Source organism: Pseudopipra pipra, chromosome Z (genome assembly GCF_036250125.1).
Source record: "Pseudopipra pipra isolate bDixPip1 chromosome Z, bDixPip1.hap1, whole genome shotgun sequence".
Classification (NCBI taxonomy): Eukaryota; Metazoa; Chordata; class Aves; order Passeriformes; family Pipridae; genus Pseudopipra; species Pseudopipra pipra.
In genome coordinates, this window is record NC_087581.1 from 37,889,912 (window position 1) to 37,908,882 (window position 18,971).

General features: G+C 39.4%; 1 long non-coding RNA gene across 2 annotated transcripts in view; it reads left to right on the top strand.

Moving 5' to 3' along the window:
• The first annotated feature begins 4,239 nt into the window (after positions 1 to 4,239).
• Positions 4,240 to 18,971, top strand: part of LOC135407754 (uncharacterized) — a 61,113-nt gene continuing 46,381 nt past the window's right edge. The window contains exon 1 of one of the 2 annotated variants that reach the window (XR_010427007.1): positions 4,240 to 4,472. This is a non-coding gene — a long non-coding RNA (uncharacterized LOC135407754). The remainder of the gene's footprint in view (positions 4,473 to 18,971) is intronic. The other variant, XR_010427006.1, reaches the window with a different exon arrangement.

The window sequence follows — 18,971 nt, forward strand, 5'->3', positions numbered from 1 at the left end:
TCCAGGGGCGGAGAATCCACCACTTCCCTGGGCAGCCCATTCCAATGTCTGATCACCCTCTCTGGAAAGAAATTCTTTCTAATATCTAACCTAAACCTCCCCTGATCTTTAATGTCCCTTCCAACCAAAACCATTCTGTGACTCCATGATATACTGATGTCTTCACTTATCCAGGCCTTGTTCTACTATTTTGTTAACATCATAAACCCTAAACTTCCAAAGATTTACTTGGTAATAAATGTAAAATCCCATAGGCAGTGAATATGGATAGGGAGCTTTCATTTCAAACACTGTTTGGAGAAACAGTGACTACTGATCAATAATTGTAGCCAAATTCCTTCATAATAAATACCTTGAGACCAAAGCCATTGCAAAGGGTTCAAAAGCAAGCCCTTGAGGCAGTCAAAGCTACACTTTGAGAACAATAGAAAGAACTTCTAACTTTAAACTGGAAAGAAAAAACTGAAATAGATCTTGTCTTGTTGTAATGGTCAAACAGTGAAAGCAAGAAGTGTTTCTAGCTTACATATAGAGAGTAACTATGCTTTGCTCCACTTGCTTTCTAGGATTCATGGCAAGCCAAAAACTTAGAGCTTCAGACAGGGAGACCAAAGTGGAAATGATACTGAACAGTGCCTAGCTTTGTTGTGTTACCTAAAAGAGAGAGGAAGATCTCAAAATCTCTTTGGTGAATTGGAAGTTAGATACTAGGGGAAAAGTGGAGCCTTCATTTTCTGATTTTCTGTTCAAATGAAGCAATTATTTGCTGACCTTGGGGTCTGAATTTCAAAGAAAGCTGAAGACAGGCTTAGACCTGCTGCTATGGCAAATTCCAAAATACCCAATTACTGACCTCTGGAGGAGTCAGCATTCCTGAGATTAGAGTCACTGGGAGTTTACTTCACAGACTCACTTCTAATAATATACTATAGTGCAGACACCATTAACCTGCCTTTTTCAGTTAGCAAATAAGATATGTCTCAAGGCAAAATAGTTATTAACAGCCAGTGGTAGGAGTTACATCTCTAATTGGAAACAGCAACATCTGCAGTGGAGTGTAATAAAAGTATATAACAAGTGAATATGTTAGTGGATTTCCATTCAAGCGTTCATCTGCATTTTGGAGCTGAATTCTATTTTACAGATGGCAATGTTAGGCCTTACATTAGGACTTGCCAGCTGCTGGCTCTTCTGTGGTCTACGGTCTCGAAAGACAGACAGCACATAGGTAATTTTGTCCCTTCTTGAAAACATGTATTTGACTCTGTTTCCAGAAACAGCAGTATAGTGGATAAGCAATCTGAGCTTTTGCTTGCTATTGTCCAGAACCAGATTATATTTCCAGCACTTTTAATTGCAGTTCCACGCAAGCTCTATGAAGGAAACATCCCCATCCATTCAGTAAAAGCAAACAAACCTATTTGCATGTTCAGATAATGGAAAAAAGCCACAATTACCTTGTCCCAGCAGTTGCAGATGGCAATGACATTCACATTTTAAAGTTTTGTAGAACAATGCCTTCCTCCACAAACATCCTAGAACAGACAACGCGCCAGGGGTATGTTGCAGCTGATAGATCTAGGAGCCTTTTCACCTTTCATTACCACCTTCTTATTTCTTGTTAAACAAGGTTTGTTTCAGTAGTACTACCATAGTCATCACAGCAAAGTGGTAGAGTCGTTCATGATTTAGGTGGTGAGGTGGTGAAGCAGCTCAAGCACACAAGGACTACTAGGCAACAAGACAAGCACATAGCTTCCTTCTGTTTCTTTGTATATCTGCCCTGAGTTTTGCATAGATAACTATGTCCTTTTACTAGGTATATCATGAAACTTAAAACCTGTAAAAAGAAAGCTGAGACCCCCAATGGTTTGTGAAGCTTATGAAATTCTTATTAAGCCCCAAAATATTGCAGCTGCACTTTCAAGAAACTTTTGCCAACCAACTTTTGGAGCCGGTTGTGTTATGGAGCTGTTCCCATTGCACCTTTCAAATGCTTTTGCCCGCTTTCAAATGCTTTTGCCCGAGTCTATGGCTCTGATCAGACTTCTTAGTGCTTCCTCAAAAGTATGGTAGTAACTGCTGGGAAAGGGAGATATTAGTGACACGCACAGTATCCTGAACATCAGCTCTCATAGATGTGAGTTTTCTCTAAACTCCAGAATATGCATGTTTTTCTTGTAGCTGTCCTTTAGTTGTAGCCAGATCCCATCCCCTGGATAGGTCAGAGGAGTTAGAAATAGAGGGTCAGCACACTGATGTATCTACTTCTCTGCTATTAATGAACTGGGGCAGAAATCAGACACTCATTTAATTTGTGAACATAAAAAAATCAACAACAAAATTCTTCAAATCTACAGCCTGCCCTAAGCATGTACTGTAGTAAAATAAAATCCCTAATAAAGTATCTGTGAAATGAAAACCAAACACCTCCATCTTTTGTAGTTCCAGCCTCCCCTAATGGAAAATGGCTGTATTTCAATCAGCCACATGTCCGAACTGTGGCTGTTCTCATAAGACTGAATTCTTCCCTTAAATGAGATCCATTCAAGAATGTGACACTGTTGTTTCTCTTTCTGCAGACCTACATGACAGTTAGAAACAGCACGGAAATGAGCTCAGTCTTGCAACACTGTGGTTCTCTTCAGAGATGCTGAGCCCTTCAAGCTTCAGATGAAGATGTTCAGACTGTTGGAGAAGCCAGCAGCTCTGGATTGCTCAGGAATGCTGTGGCAGCCAAGGAATAATGGTGTGGTGAGGCATTTAGGCAGCATTGGAGGCAGCTTTGAAGAGCAAAGTCCCTCTAAACCACCAGAGTGGTGTAGAGAGCTGCAAGTGGGAATCACATCTGATCGCAAAGAGCCGATGCAGTATCCTTAAATGGGAGAAGCCAGGCTGACTCCTTGGTATCTCCCATCTAGTTGTTTTGCTATTACAGACACTCAGCATGACGCAGCAAAAGAGAACGGGTGAATAGTTACAGCACTATAGTGATACCCATTTCTATTTAACTCTCTTTGCATTAATCAAGCTGTTTAAGTGGGCCCTAAAGTAAATATGAATTGAGTTGCCCTGGAGTCATTTGTTTGCTTCCCTGGGACAGCTTTGCACAGCAGAGGCAGAACTGTCTTTTACTGAAGCTTCATCAGACTAAGAAAGACTAAAATGCTGGAATAACTGATGATTTTAAATAGATCTGTTCTTCTGACTTTTGCATCTCACCCCCAGGGAGTGTGAATATAGGGCAGATTGCTAGAAAATGTTACCAGAACTTGTTTCAGTGACTTGTTGCTTTCTATAGGCTCAGCTGTTTGTGCATTCAAGGTGTCAGGATTTTCAACTTTGCCAGCTTTTTTTCACTAAACCTTCCAATGCAAATAATTTCCCAGATTTTGACATATACACTGATATGGTCCAGGCAATTTCTTTTTTTCAGCTGTTCATTGTATGAGAGTTAAGCAGTGTTAAGCCTTGTTATTTGTACCCTTCCCTATAATTCTATAAAACAAAGTCAATGACTTTAGATAGCAGATGAAGCTGGCCATGTTAATTTAAAACAAGCATTAGCTATTCATGGTAGTTAAATGTTCCATTCCGATAGCAGAAATTGATGTTCACAGAGGTGACTTATTTTTTGTCTTTTACTGTGTTTTCCATGTGGAATAGTGTGCCTATCTGAACAGCCTCTTGCACCTAGTGTTTTCTACTAACTATCTCTGTGTCACTCTGTGCTTTAGACCTTCCTCAAGACATCAGAATTTTTTTCTCTTCTATCATCCATAGGGAAGTGTGTGGATTTTAGGCTGCATCAATATGGCCTTTCCTGTCGTGTTATCTTTCCTAGAGGCTGACTTCTATGCTTCGTCTACAGACTTGCTGCAGACACATAGACTGCTCCTGATGAAATTATTTCCTGGTGGAAATTATTGTGTGGGCACTTGGCTTGTCTTTACAGCTTGCTGCTGCATGCAATGATCTGGAATCTAACTGTTGTCAAGTCCCCTGGTGCTGTCTGCCCCAGATAGCCAGGTCTGGCTTCCTTGTGAGCAGGTATTCTCTGCATTCATTTTCGCCACATCTCCACGAAGGAATGGTTCCTTTTGAAAACCATAGAATTGTCATGGCATCACTGAGAGGTCAGTTTGTGCAGCAGCTCTGGACAGGGAAACAGCAAAATGTCTCACAGAGTCATTTGAAAATGAGCAACTGGAGAAAGATGAAAGGTTATGCTTGACACCTCACCAGTGGTTCTGCCCCTGGGAGCTGGCCAGAGCCCCTCAGGAGGCTGTCTGCCCCTGTGGGCCCTTGGATATGCCAGGCTTCTGCTCAAGGCTGTGCCAGCCATGGGCCTGTCCTTTGTACTCCTCTGAGCAGAGAGCATGAGGAGATGTGGTCCAAGAGAAGGATCCCAGGAGCTGGCTACCAGTGCAACAACACAACACTTTTCCACTGCAACTGCTCCTACTTACCTGGTCAGTCAGCATTACAGTTTTAAGAACCTTTTCGTTCCAATAATTTGCTCTAACATTCTTCTATCAGCAGCTTCTCAAGGGCTAGAAATGTTTGGATGTTAATACTTTAAGCTACTTTTTGAACTATGAATACAGAAAAAATGCAGACGCTTTTGTTGCAGCTTAAGCCAGCCTAAGTTCTTATTTTCTTCCAGGCCAAAAAAAATTTTTAATCAGCTTCTTCTGAACTTGGCAAGAAAATGTCCCCCTGGCTGAAGGTAAAGAGTGAACACACAATATATAGGCCAAAGAGAAGCTTTCCCCAGGCTTTAGTGGTCTGAAAATTGGGGTGCCTGTTGCTGTGATTTTGGCACTGTAAGAGTCCCCTCTCTACTGGGGGATCAAGTGAGCAGGGGCAACCATGGTAGGGCTGTTTGTGCCATAATGCCTTGGCTATCAGAGCACTCCATGGGTCATGGCCAGGATCTGGAGGCTAGAGCTGCCACCTTCATAGTTCCGTATTTTACGCAGCCTGCCAGATTTTCAAGAGCTGCCTCATAAGTAGTCCTGGACTGCTTTGAATAACAACCCAGTGCTCAGCACATTGAAAATCCACATGTTGATTTCATACCTTGAGCAAAAATGCCAATAAACTGCTCCATTTGGACTAAGGAAGGTGGGACTGAACCCCTTTATAAAAGGGGTAAATTAAATTATGAGAATGTAACCCTTTAAGGGAATGAACAAGAGACACTGACTAATGAAACTCAACATGGCAAAGTGCTTAAGTTATGTTTTGCTTAAAAGGTGCTAATTTACTGCTCTTTGAGACACCCAGCTGTTCTGAGTTCTCCGACTTTACAAATTCTAATGGTGAGACTTTGGATTGACTGGAAATGATGGTTCCCTAAAACCTCAACTTCAACACAGAATCCTCACAGCTACTGATGCTTGTGACACCTCACACAGCGTGTGCTGCAAATATAGTTCAGATATGATACTATCCAAGTCATTACTTTTGCCTGTTAGAAACCCACAGAGTTTTAGAGACACTTGATCTGTTTCTGATGTATCTTTGAAGGAACTAATGACCATGCTTGCCTCTCAGGGGATTTGGAGGCTGGTGATAGGTGGTGGTGGGCGATGGGGGAGGGCAGGGTGGGTGGGTGGGTGAGCAGGGGAGAATGAGGCAATTGCTCAGGGAGAGTTAGAGGAGAAGAAGGGATTACTTGAGACTGGATTTTTGAAGGTAGGTCTCAGATGCACTATCAGGTAACAAGTGGATTAACCAGTTACTGTGCATCAGATGACCTGTAGTAACCAAGCCTGAATTCCTGTTAGCCTAGCGCAAACTAAAGCTAAGCACATTAGCTAACTCTTTTGCTAAGACCAATGACATGACCTTTAATTTGCCATGTTAAAACTCAAAATCAGTTCCTGATGATCAGTCTATCTTTTTGTCAGATAGGATATCAACAGTCATGCCCAGCCTTAGATGAAGGTTGAGGGCATAGAACAGGTATGAAACGCGTGATACAGAGGAACTCAGGGACGTGCCAAATCTAGGATTATAAACCATGGCTGCAATTAAAGAGATCAGAGGCCATCACTAAAGAGACAGGAGCAAGACATAAGGGGAAATCCATAGGGAATGTCAGGTCAGGTAACTGAACTTGCTGCATATTCTGACCCTAGACTACTCAGAATACCCAGATTTGGTGAGCAGCAGCCCTGGCTGTGATGAGGCTGCAACTGTTGGACTGCATGTGGGCTGACAGATATACTTCCAATATCTAAAGCTGTAGGCATCACTGCTTTCATTATATTTCATTTGTTTTGGTTTGCCTGCATGACTTGGAAAGGAGAGACCAGGTGATGTCTTGACAATATGTGAAGGTGTCTGTCATCTATTGTATCTTGAAAAGAATAATTTCCACAGTTATTGAGAAGTTTCCAGTAAGTAACAAAGCTTCTCTTTGTTCCTCAGATCGAATACAGCCATAAAAAAAATAAAAAATTCTTGATCCCTACAAGCCCTTCCTTCCTCAATTTCTGCTTAGATTTTCAGGCTCATCTAGACTGAAAGCTCATGGGTTTTTTGCTGTTATATGGTCACCATAAAACAGTGGTATATTTCAGTCTGAATAATTTACTTTTTTTCAGTTTTTCATATATGTTAAGAGCAAAGTAGAAGAGAAGGGAACAAAAGTGAAGGTTCCCTAAGGAAGTTCATTGGTTGATTCCTATTCTGACCACCTGCACAGCGCATACAGTGCAAAAACGAGATACAACCTCAATTCACAGGAACCCTGGCTAGAACTGCATGTCTTTCATAGTTATATGCATTACATGGCACCAGTGACCAAGGATGTAAAAAATTAACCTGTCCAAGTAATTTTCCTTGTTTTCTTTTCATGAAAGAAGATAGAAATAGGGAAGTCAGTGTGATAAGGAATTGTTTTAAAATGTTTAACCAGTTGAGCATCAGGTCCTTAGGTGTAAATCTGCATTGCTCTGGGACTGTATGAACATCAGCCTAAAATACTTGAGGCCTTGATAGAAAACAAGTCAGTAGTGAAATGAAAAGTCTGCTGTAAAATTTAAAATGTGAACAAAACAATAAAAGAAACACAAGAAACCACAGTGCACAATGTTGATAATCAGATGGTGTTTTATTCAAACCATCTTGTTAGTTCATATGAAACTGCTGGTCAGATTCAAAACAGAAGATTGAGACGTTAGAATGTAATGCCATTTTTGTACTCTCTGCTTATGCTTCAGTGGAAAACCCTAGAATTAGCCCTAAGGGGTAAAAATATTTATTTTTTGAACTCAAGCCCTGTTTTGTAGTTTTGTTGTTTTTTTGAGGGTTGTTTTTTTTTAAGTATGGCAAAAATAAAATACCTAATAAAATACGACATGCACTTACTTACTTCTCTTTACCTCTCTGAATCTAAAACAAAGGCAGATCAAAACTCTAAGTAACATTTGTTTATGAAAAGAAATCATTTCTGACAATTTTAATGACAAGTTTGAACTTGATGTGATTTAAAATGGGCAAGTTACAAGACCTAAAAAAGTGGGGTTTTATAATGGAAATGCTGACAGACCCTTAAATTCAGCAGCATTGCTGGGCGCCACTAATAAAAGGTGGCAAGGATCCAGAAGTATTCACAGCTGCATGTCTAAACTTTATTGAGTATCTGACTATAGTTTGCAGATCCTCGCCAGATCATAACTCATTTCATTCTGACGCATTCCAGTTTATAATTAGTGTTGTACTAATATGTTCCTAACCGGTACCAGCATATCCTTATTTTTTTTTTTCTCCTGTAAAACAAGGCTGTTCCCCAAACCCAAGGATGCACTGACATTTGGCAAGAAGCAAGAACTGCTTCTTTCTAAATTTTTTTTTGAAATTGTTTTTGGTTTTTTATCCTTGGGCTAAAATATGTTAAAGGCCAATGTCTGTAAATGAAGCATGAAGAACACTGAAACATCTGTAATTCCCCAGGCAGAAGAAATAAAAAAATTTCCAGATTTCTCTAAGCAAAGTATTTTACTTGTCTTTAGCATTCAGCGACAAAGCAAATTGTTCTTAAAATACATCAGTAATAGTTTGTAATTAGAAAATAATTGTAAAAGCAAAATAAGCAAACACAACTATTTCAGAACTTTTCCAAGTAATAAAATAGCTGTGCTAATACGTGGAAGGTATAAACTTACTTATTTAAATCTACTGTTGTGTGCCTGCCACCTGAAAACCAGGACATTTTGAGTAAGCGCACATTTCCATAGCTTATTTGTGTTTCCTGGCTTCACCAGTCTTTGAAACATGAACTCTTTACATGCAGGGTTGATCATTACTGTTGTAATTGTTTTCTATGTTCTTGGCAGTTCTTTTCCAGTGGCTGCTGTTAATTTCCAAACTGCTTCATTTGTCTGGCCATGTCTCTGGGCAATGACCTCTGTTGATGATGGTTTTGGGGCAGCCACGGAAGATGGACTCCAATAGCGTATAATAAGTCTTTCCAAATGGTGATAAGCTAATCAGCACTATTTTGGAAATCTTTCTGAAGTCTTGAGTAGAAGCACTCTTTGCTTTCTTTAGAGAGTGCTTCTGCCAAGAGTTGAAAGGGCAATGGGGACAGCACCCCTGGTGGGAGTGGGGTCTCCTTTTAGGTAGCTATACCCTTATGGCAGTTGATTGAAAGACACTGAATTTTGAGTGAGAGTCCTTCCATTCCACTAAGAGGGACAACCCTCCCACCCCATTTTGGAAAAAGAACCTTATTTTTCTTTTCAGCTAAGGTCCTAAACACAACCCAAAGCAAAAATCCAGTAGGATTTTGCATTTTGCAGTCTGAATTAATCGGGAACTGAAATCCTAAAATGTAATAAGTTTTTTTGGCTGACTATCTATGTATTGGTCACAGAGACATGAGTAGGTATATTCAGTTGCTGATCCAGTAAACCATTTCAATGCTTAGGGTGAAATAAAGGATGTTATATTTATATTTTATCAAGTGTAACAATAAAGGATGGAAACAGAATTGGGATAATGAATTAAATCATCATTATGACCCTTTTCTTTTAAGGTATTTAAGGTTAAGAAAGATAATATACCTGCATGGTGATCAATATTATATTTCTAGTGCTTCAAATTAATGTTTTGGGTCTATGAACAACTATAATTGCAGAAGTTCCTTTAACACATTGGTTTCTTGACTTTCTGTGAACAATGTACATTAGCTCCTCAGTGGCTGAAAATTTAGAACTTTTCCTAACCAATTCATAGAGAAAACAAGGAGGACAAAGTCTTCCCACCTACAATATGGACCTTTGTGAAGGTGAAGAAAAACTAACCTTTGATATTTCACAAAAACCAGTTTCATATTCACTTGAAATGCTGCACCCCTTTTTTGTTTTTTTTCTGATTCAAGGCGACAGGCACAACATGCAGCTGCTTATCACTCAGCCCAACATAAACCTTATAGCCTTCAATTAAATTACAGACTAATGTTTGACTCACATTCAAACAAGTATGAACATACATGGTGATGAAAACAGGTGGTAATTCTGCAATTTTCACAAGAAAGAAAAGGAAGGAAAGGAAAAAGAAAAGAAGACAAAAACCCCAACAAGATTAAAGAAAAAAGTTTTAGGTCTGTATTTAAAGAGGCTTTTGGCACATATTGTGGAAGAGTTGGCTTCTATTAATATATTTTTCCATTTTCCAAATTACTGCTTTTAGAAAGTGAAACAACCTGACAAGTCGAAATATGTCTTACCTGCCTGCCCAATATTTGTACACAGAGGCTTAGGTGTTTGCTCCTGGCAGAGTTGTGTTAACTTCATACATTATCAAGAATGAAAAAAATGCTCTTTGGCCTCAGAATTTGTATAAGAGTCCTACTGCTGATCTACAGTCACTAGTCTTAAGGAGGCAGATTATGGGTCTACCATACCGATGGGTGTGTCAAACTTTGTAACAAAAGGAAAGAAAACAATTGCTACTATTGTCCATGAAAAATTCAACGGATCAGACTCAGAAATACCACATACGCTTTTTAGGTAAAAATGAATTTTCTTAGGATTTACTAAAAAATATTAATTTCTTTATGAGTTAAAATAGATTTTGACCTATTTTTAAACTATCTTTGAAGAAAATTAGTGCAAGATTCAGACCTGGATCATATCTGAAATGATTTTAATGAAATCACAAAAACAGTTCAAAAATCATCTTGCACACTGAATTTTTAATGTTTAATCATCTGTATTGTCACCTGTTAAGAACAACATATCTCCCTCAGTATTTTTCTACTCTTTCTCAAAATGTTTGCTATATATACTATCAAAAATATTTCCAGTTTTTCTCAAAAAAAAGCATGGGTGAAACAGATCTAGTCTCCAAAAGGGAGCCCCACTTATTTTCTTTCTCCATCTGGGTCTGAGTGTGATATCTACCACCAGATACTAAGGACAGCATAGGTGAGATATATAGGCACCTGGTTCCACGCAAGACTCCATTCAGCCTCCGAGACATCCTTGCAAGGCTCACAAAAGGGGCAGAGGCCTACAAAGGTCCCTATTTGGTATCCTGGAGGGTAATGCAATGTTTCTGAGGTTGCAGTAGGCTCCCATGTCAAAGCAGATACCAAGAGCCTCATCCTGTGAGCCAGGGTGTCCATGGGATATCCCAGAACTCAGACCAACAGATCCTGAAGCCTGCAGCTTCTTCCCCTCTGCAGTGGATGAAAGGAACCAACAGGAAGTCCAATCTTTTTGCTGCAGCTGCCATTGCACTTGCTGAAGAGCAAAGGTTTCCAGCATTTTTTAGATGACCATGCTGCTGCTTTAATAGCAAAGAAATGAAACACAGGAAAAAAAATATGTGAGAACAAGGCTTTTTATTTAGAGGTCCTGATTGTTCTCTTGCTCCAGGGATTATTTTTTCAGTCAAAGCATCAATAATAATTTAATTTCACAAACTATTATGGACTATGATGAATGATCACAGAATGAAAAGAAGATCCTATGAAGATAGGCTGAGAGATCTTGTCCAGACTGGAGAACAGAAGATCTCTCTGGAGAGATATTTTAGCAGCCTTCCAGTACCTTAAAGGGGCTTATAAAAAGGATGGAGAAGGACTTTTTATATGTGCAGATAGAGACAGGACAAAGGGCAATGGTTTTAAACAGAATTAGTGCAGATTTAGATTAGATATTAGGAAGAAATTCTTTACTCAGAGAGTAGTGAAGCCCAAAGTTGTGGATGCCCCATTTCTGGAAGTGTTTAAGGCCAGCCTGGATGGGGCCCTGAACAACCTGATCTAGTGAGTGGCATCCCTGCCCATGGCAGGGGGATTAGAACTATATGATCTTTAAGGTCCCTTCCAACTCAAGCCATCGTATGACTGTGATTCTAATAGGCACTTGTTCTCTGCCTGCTGCTCCCTTCCAACAGTTGTTTGCCATTTTGCTCTTTTGAGTTCTTTCCACTGGTTTTCTACAGTTAGCAAGTATGATTTAATTTCTAAAAGATCCCAGTCTACATATTTGAGGCTTTGAAACCTTCATGCACATTATCCAAAGTTTCCCTCTGTAAATAACATTCAGATTCCATTTTATGTCTTTGTTTTCTTGGTGGAAATTAAGATTCATGCAAAGCATTTAATCTTCAGGAAATAGATGTCTTGGAGTCTCTTTCTCCTCTGAAATTGAAAATACACTGCATCTAAGTAGGACTTAGTTACTTTAATCTCTGGCCTTTGTGTAAAAGGCAGGGAGACATACTGGTTGACTAAAATATTACTTGGCAATCATTTTGTCTTCAGTTCTGAATTGAATAGTTTCATGTGTACAATTTTTCAATTTATCATTAATATTTCTCTCTTTCATCTTCCTTTGTCCTTCCTGTTTTGATTTCTATTTTGATTTTCTATTGCTAGAGACTTTGAAGGGAGAGCCAAAATTACTATCATCTAGAATTACCAGCTCTATGAGCAAAAGTACTCTCACAGCACTTCTTGGTGATTTTTTTTTCTTTTTCTAACACTATGTTCTCTGCACACTCATACACAATATGGTGTGTGTCCAAGTCCTCTGCAAGAATGAACTCTGTGTAAAAGCACAACTGTCTTCTGCTCCAAATGATCCTGGTTTCATGTTTAACATTTGCCAAGATGATGATACAACAAGCAACTGTGCACAGTGAGAGAGTGCAAAAAACTTCAAGACTGATCTTGAAGATGAGGAAAGATCCTTTCTTCTTATACTTAATTTACTCCAAAGTCTTTGTTTTAAATTAGATTGCAAGATTTCATAGCATTCAGATCATGACATCTGGTCTGTGCTTGTCTGAACTCTCACTGAATTTTCCCCAGTTCAAGCCAAGAAGACAGGTCCCAGAGCTGTTACCACAACTGCCAGTACTTGGTGCTGGATTTGCTGAGTCATGAAGGAGAAAACCAAGAAGAAAGGAACTCATGCATCCATTTCTTCACTGATATTCATAAGCTGAGTCACCAGGCCTTTGACTACTGCACCCAACCCTTACTAAAACACTGGTTTCCAGAGAAGAAATCAAATTGTGATTGTTCTTGACAAGGTAGAAGGGCAGAGGTGCTGCTCTGCTCTGCAAGACAGCATGGAGATGAAAGCAGTGAAACTGAGCTCTGCAGGCAATGGAGAAGTTTAATCATATTTAAACACTAAGAAACTGAGGATGAGACAACTACGTGACAGAAGCAGGCACTTCACCTGCCTTCTATGGGCCTCTGCAAACTATTTCCCTGCAACTGCTGTGTCTTTCCAGGATCATGCAGTTTCCACCCCCAACCACCATGGTTCAATTGTCCCAATGTGATGTACAGTGTGTTAGTGCTCAAGAGCTGTGGGACCCCATCACCTTCCAGTGCTCCAAGGGCAGTGCTGCCACTCATGGCAACCTCTGTCCTGCCCTGAGTGGGGCCATTTGGCCCACTGTGCCCATGAACTCCTTCTAGTGCTGCTGCTTTACCACTGCTCTAATGAAAGTGAGCTCAACTTCAGAAAATGTATTGTATTGAATTCTAAAATCTTATTGTGGACTGTGATTTAACTATTTTCAAGCATCATTGAGTCATGTGGAGTTTTGTTTTTCCCATTTAGCGCTATTGGTAACCAAAGCCAGATTGATAAAGCCCAGACTACATGGTGCAATATCACAAGAAAACTTTATGATCTAAAATTACACTTGAAAACATTATTATCATATATCTTATTTAAAGTGGTAAAGGAGTAAAAAGGTTTTTCTGGAGACTAAGGCAACTTCAAAATCTTCCATTCACATTCATTTCTGATACATCAGAGTCCCAGGAACTGAGAAAGAGCAGATGTGGTCCAAATGGGACTAATTTACCCAGACTGTTATTTTAAAACATAGTTAATGCAAATACAGCATTTAAAATTGGTCATGCCTATGGCAATATCTTTTGCTGAACTTATATTAACAATTTAAAGGTATAGTAGTCTACAAAATGTAGGGTTAATTTTCCCCAGCCCTCTTAGAGCTGGAGTTGCTCCTGTAGCCAGACGCTATGCTTTTGATTATTGTTTTTACAACTAAGCATTTGTGCACTTTCAGGTACTCTCGGCTTTAGCTCTGAGCATTGGACCAATAGCATTCTGGGCTAAACAGACATCTGCAATTTTAGTTATAGTATTTCATGGTCTGTTTCTTCACCTTATTTTTTCAGTCTGTATAAAGAATAATAGTCACAGTTGGTTCTGTGGAGATGTTGCTTTTTTGACATTGAAATTACTGTTTGCACTTTTCTCTAAACTTTCTATGGAGGAGCAAATGTTTCCTGAGTAGTTCATGCTACCAGTTACCAAAATGTTTGAAATGCAGGGAGGCGTGCTTGCAGCATGCTTTCATGCCACATAGAGACATTTGATTCAGCTCATATATTGAACACAGCAGACCATAGCTACATATATTCCTCCTGTACCTTTTCCTGCAGTTTACCAACACTTAAAAAGGGTCTCAGGAGCTGACAGGTACAGCAAAGCAGAGAACAGGGAAAGCCAAGGCTACTGATCAGGGTGACATCAGGAGCAGCTGCACTTTGCATCCACAATGTTCATTACACCTGTGTATGGTTGTTTGCATCCTTAATGCTCATACCTGTCCCTGCCTTTACCATCCCCACCACTGCCACCCTCTGCACAATTCTCATCCTCATGATTGTTGTGGGAAGGGAGCAAAGTACAGAATGGTCACAGCAGTAAGAAGCAAAAATGAAAGGATGGGTTTTGATAGCTGAGGCTGTGATGGCAGGGAAAGGAGAAATGGACACATTTGTCACCCCAAGGAAATCTCATCCAGGGAAGCTATCATAGGATTAGCAAGGCCAGCAAGGCCCTTGCAGGAAGCAGACGAACCATACACTTTATGTAGCATTAGGCATCTGACCTAATTACACAAATTACTGTGTGCCTGGGAAGTGCCCTCATCTCTCTGCTGACTCTTTAAGGAATGTAGTGTTGATCCTCTGAATCATACCTAAGTGAGATGTCCAAATTTGATGGTGTGAATAACCCTCTAGGAGTAATAAGTAAAACCCTGCACAGCTTAGTACTGGCAGGAAGTATGTTTTGATAGTAGTCATGTTTACCATTCCCAACTGAATAAGCATTACTCTTAGAGTTGACATTGTTGTGAGAAGACTTACAGTCTATAATTTCAGTATCTCTTTCTACAAATTCTGTAAAGTTTACATAGCATTTTAACCAGTTCCCTCACTGTCCTGGACAGCAGCATTTGCAAAGCAAGAGTTTAGAAAAAGGCATCTCTTTAGGCTGCCACTCTGCACACCAGGATTTCAATTCTGAAAAGCAATTAAAGAAGTTTTTGTGTTCCCTGAAGACCAGGCTCTATTACTATATCTAAGGATGAATAACGAAGTCTCTACTCACATTTGAGCTTCTTCTTCTATTTGAGCCCTGATTATAAAAGATAAAATGTCATCCTAGCCTACTGATCATCTATAGGATACAGAAATTCCAGAGTTCTTCCCTGGTCACTCTTCTACTCTACAACTTTTTTGCTTTCCATCCTACTCTGATGAACCAATTTATCTACAATACTTATCTCTGAGATGATACACAGTGCCAGAAGAAAAAGCAGTCTAAAAGTTGCAGATTATTTAGTAATTTAGACGTAGATTATTTAGTAAGTGAAAATCTAAAATGGAGAGTGAAAATATACTCTCAGAGTGGAAACAAAAAGCCACTACTGAGTAATGGGATTTGAAGATGTTAAAGGTTTCTTGCTTCCTTAAAAAGCTTGGCTTTTCCTTGTTCTGGGTTGACTAATTGCCTTGGCATCTGTTTTTTTAGCTAGCAGAAAGGCTGCAGTTTTTGTGTTCCACCCTTTACTCCCTTGTTGGTTAAATCATAAAAATGCAGGGCTGAAAGCATGCTTGCCTACCCTACGTAGGTTGCAGCTGTTTTTCTTCTGTGCTTTACCTTCTGTATATCATATACCATAAAGTTGTCTCCTGTTCAAAAAGAAAAAGGCAGTATAAGGACAACGTTAAATTCTTTCAGTACCCACTTAATGCACAAAGAGCATCCTTCAAGCTTTGGGCATCATCAAAATAGAGAACAATGGACATGCTACCTTTCTCTTATTCATGATATATTATTGGATCTGAGAGAGAATAGCCCATTGAAGCAGCTCTTGCCCCTTCAAACTTTTCACGAAGGAGGAAGAGCGCTTTGATACTCAACTTTGAGCTGAGAGACGTCTTAAATCTTTTCTGCTGTTACATACTGCTTTAAGTTACTGTTCGACTACTGAGTCAGGTTTGCAGAGCACAGGTAGACTTCTTGGTCACATCACTAAATATGGAAATCTTAAGTGGCACATCTAGGTTCACCTTCTTTGAAAAAAAAGAAGTGCCTTAATTTGAAGCAAAACCTGTTTTATGTGGTACAAGAGCCTACAAGGATAGATGCCTTAGAGAAGTAGACAGATAGAAGGAGACAGGGGGAGAGAGAGAGATAGGCATGCAAGCAGGCAGACATTAGAAGACCAGTCCTTGACCTTCATATGCCAAAGAAATTATTTTTGTTTGAGGTGGAGGAAAGTCAATCCCTTAAGAGAAAACAGAGGAGGGGTGAGAGGTAGTAAGGAAATGAGTCAGACACAAAGAATTGTTGGCAAATATAGGCACTTCCTAGTAAAGGAGGACAGTTTTCAGCTGATCTAATGTTAAAAACCACAGATAATATGTTTTTTATTTAGTCCTCCTTGTAGCTAGAAATATTAGAGTCTAATAAATGAGGAAAAGGGGAGAAGCAAGACCCTTTTCTCTCTCTTCACTGCTTCCCCACATCACACAGGGGAACAAGCTGAAAGTCTGAGTGTTTTTCTTTGGTTTTAGCTATTTTTTTTCCTCCCTAGATAGGAGCTGTGAGAAGTTGTTTCACTGTAACCATTTAAAAAGAGGTAAAACATGTGGTTTCTTCACAGGGCTGTTTCTAATCAGATTGAATTAACTTGTGTAACTGTGTAATTATAATGTTGATAACCAACATTTTATTTTAGATTTTATTAACCAAGGAACTCTGAACTACTCTAGATTCGTTGATAAATCCCCGAGGTCCTTCTTGCTGCAGAATCTGCTGGGTCTGGAACAGCCACAGAGCTTTCACAATCCTCCTGAGCACTCAAATTAATTGCAATCTAAGGGGCTGGCCAGAGACTTACCCAAATCCTAAACATTACAACCTAACCAGTGTGGGATCTATCAAGGCATAAAGCCTATGGCTTATCAGTACTTCTAAATTAAAGATGCAGTTATGAACAGCAGAAACATTGGGGGCAGCACCAACTCAAGTAGAAACAGTCATGGTCAAAAACAAAGAATGAGACTTTTTTGCTAGCTTGGAAACAAACCAGGAGGGAAGAATAGGAGTATACCACTGCAGTCAAGGATGGCCAAAGTTAAGCAAATGAGGGATAAATGTGGAAGATCTGTAGTTTGTGAAAGAAACTGAGCTGTAGAAACACTGATAAATTGATTTCTGAATTGGTATAAGCCTTTGTTGTAAAGTCACGATCTTCAACCACCAAAAGTTTGTTGAAGAAATGCATTCTCCTGTGAGGTACCAACTGAATGTACTGATCTGATTTTATTCTCGTAAGTCCGAGGAATCAGAAATTGGAGTGGCACCTCTGTACCTTGTTCCCCAAAGTACAGAGCTGCCATAATTCTGGAAGGCAGAGCTCCTTCTCTGACAATGTCACCGGGATTTAAACAGCTATGCAACAAGGTGTTTTTATTGTCAGTAGGGCAATCACTGTATTCCCATTCCCTTGCGAGTTGGGAGGGGATTCTTTTCCTATTAAATATATATACATATATATGATCTTTAGTACAATTTCAATTGTGGCAGCTCTTCCACGCAATTTTCTCAGTGATGTGCTTACAGCAGGCTAAAGTCACTGTATTGGCTGTTCTGATAGGCAGAGAAGGAAACTGTAGCGTATAGGTCCTGGCTGCCGCCTTCTGGCAACTGTTTCATAGGAGGTCAGACTAGGCTAGCCTGTATTTGGTCCCTTTGGGTTTGACCTATAAGTCTGTGAGTTTAAGGCATTGACAAAATTCCATTATCTTCTTTCTTAGGTATAGCTATGATGAGACATTGTGCCTAGATGAGGAAAACTGTGCATAAAGAAGAAAATACCTTAACATTTTTATCACAATTCATGGTTAAAACACTGTGAACATAGTGAATTAGTGTTATAAGTTTCTTTTTCTTTATGATTCTGTCATGGATGTTTCAATATGCTTTTCAATATAAATTTTCAATACACATTTCTGTTGGGACTGCAACAGTGTTGACCCTCAGTTTTGCTTTGGATGTCAGACAGAATGAGGGCAAAACCAGCCAAGCAGCATCCTCTCCCACTGTCCTTATGTTGTTAAGATGCACCTAAATGATAACAGGTCTCTAAGATTGTCTATATGTACCTCAACATTCTGCATACATCACAGCTGATGGCGCATACATCAGCTAATGACACAGAGACGTTCCCACTGGAGAAAGTCCATATCAACCATCCACTCCCATTGCAATTCAGGATAAGAGAATGCAGCATTACTGACTGCTCATACTGGTGGGTAATAGTCAGCCCAGAAAGCCTCAATGTCAGAAAAAAAAATCAGCATGAAATGAGTATTAACATTGTTCAAAATGCATATTTTGTTTTACAAACATATTTCAAAGTGGAAAAGAGCTCCAAACGTACATGGCGACTGAGCTCTGTGCTTTCTGTGAGTTACAGCATAATCATTCAGCTTGGTTTTGTTCCTTCAATTCTGTCATTGCTATAAACTTCAGCAACTAAATCTTTTAGAGAAATTACACCAGGCACAACTAATTAACTGACTCATTTATTCATTGCCTGAAAGTATGCAGCGTTAGCAATTCCTCCCATTCATCCCTTTTTGTCTCTGACAGAATATACAGTGAAACACCGCTAAATGAACTACCAGAAATTCATTCAGTCTATTGTCTTTTTAAGCAATTTTTGTTGTGGAAAAAGTGAAGCAGACTACTGCCACCAACAGAAATACTGATTGAGCATGTATAAGTAACCTTACACTGACAGGAGTTAATCAGACCTGTGACACAGGTAGTAGTCACTCAAGACAAAATAACAATCCCTACAAATTTTAAAATCTTTTTAGGAAACAAGATATGCACTATTCATCTTAATTATTTCAGATGTGCTCCAAAGCATTTCAGAGATCAGCCAGAAAAAAGAAATAAGCTGCAGTGTGCTCCTTCCAACTTTCTATTATCTGTCATCATATGGGGTATTCCTCAATCTATCATCTTGAATAATTTTGTAGATGTAGATAGAATCATAGAATCAGCTGGGTTGGAAAGGACCTCTGAGATCACCAAGTCTAACCCTTGATCCAACACTGCCGTGGTTACTAGACATAGCACTAAGTGCCA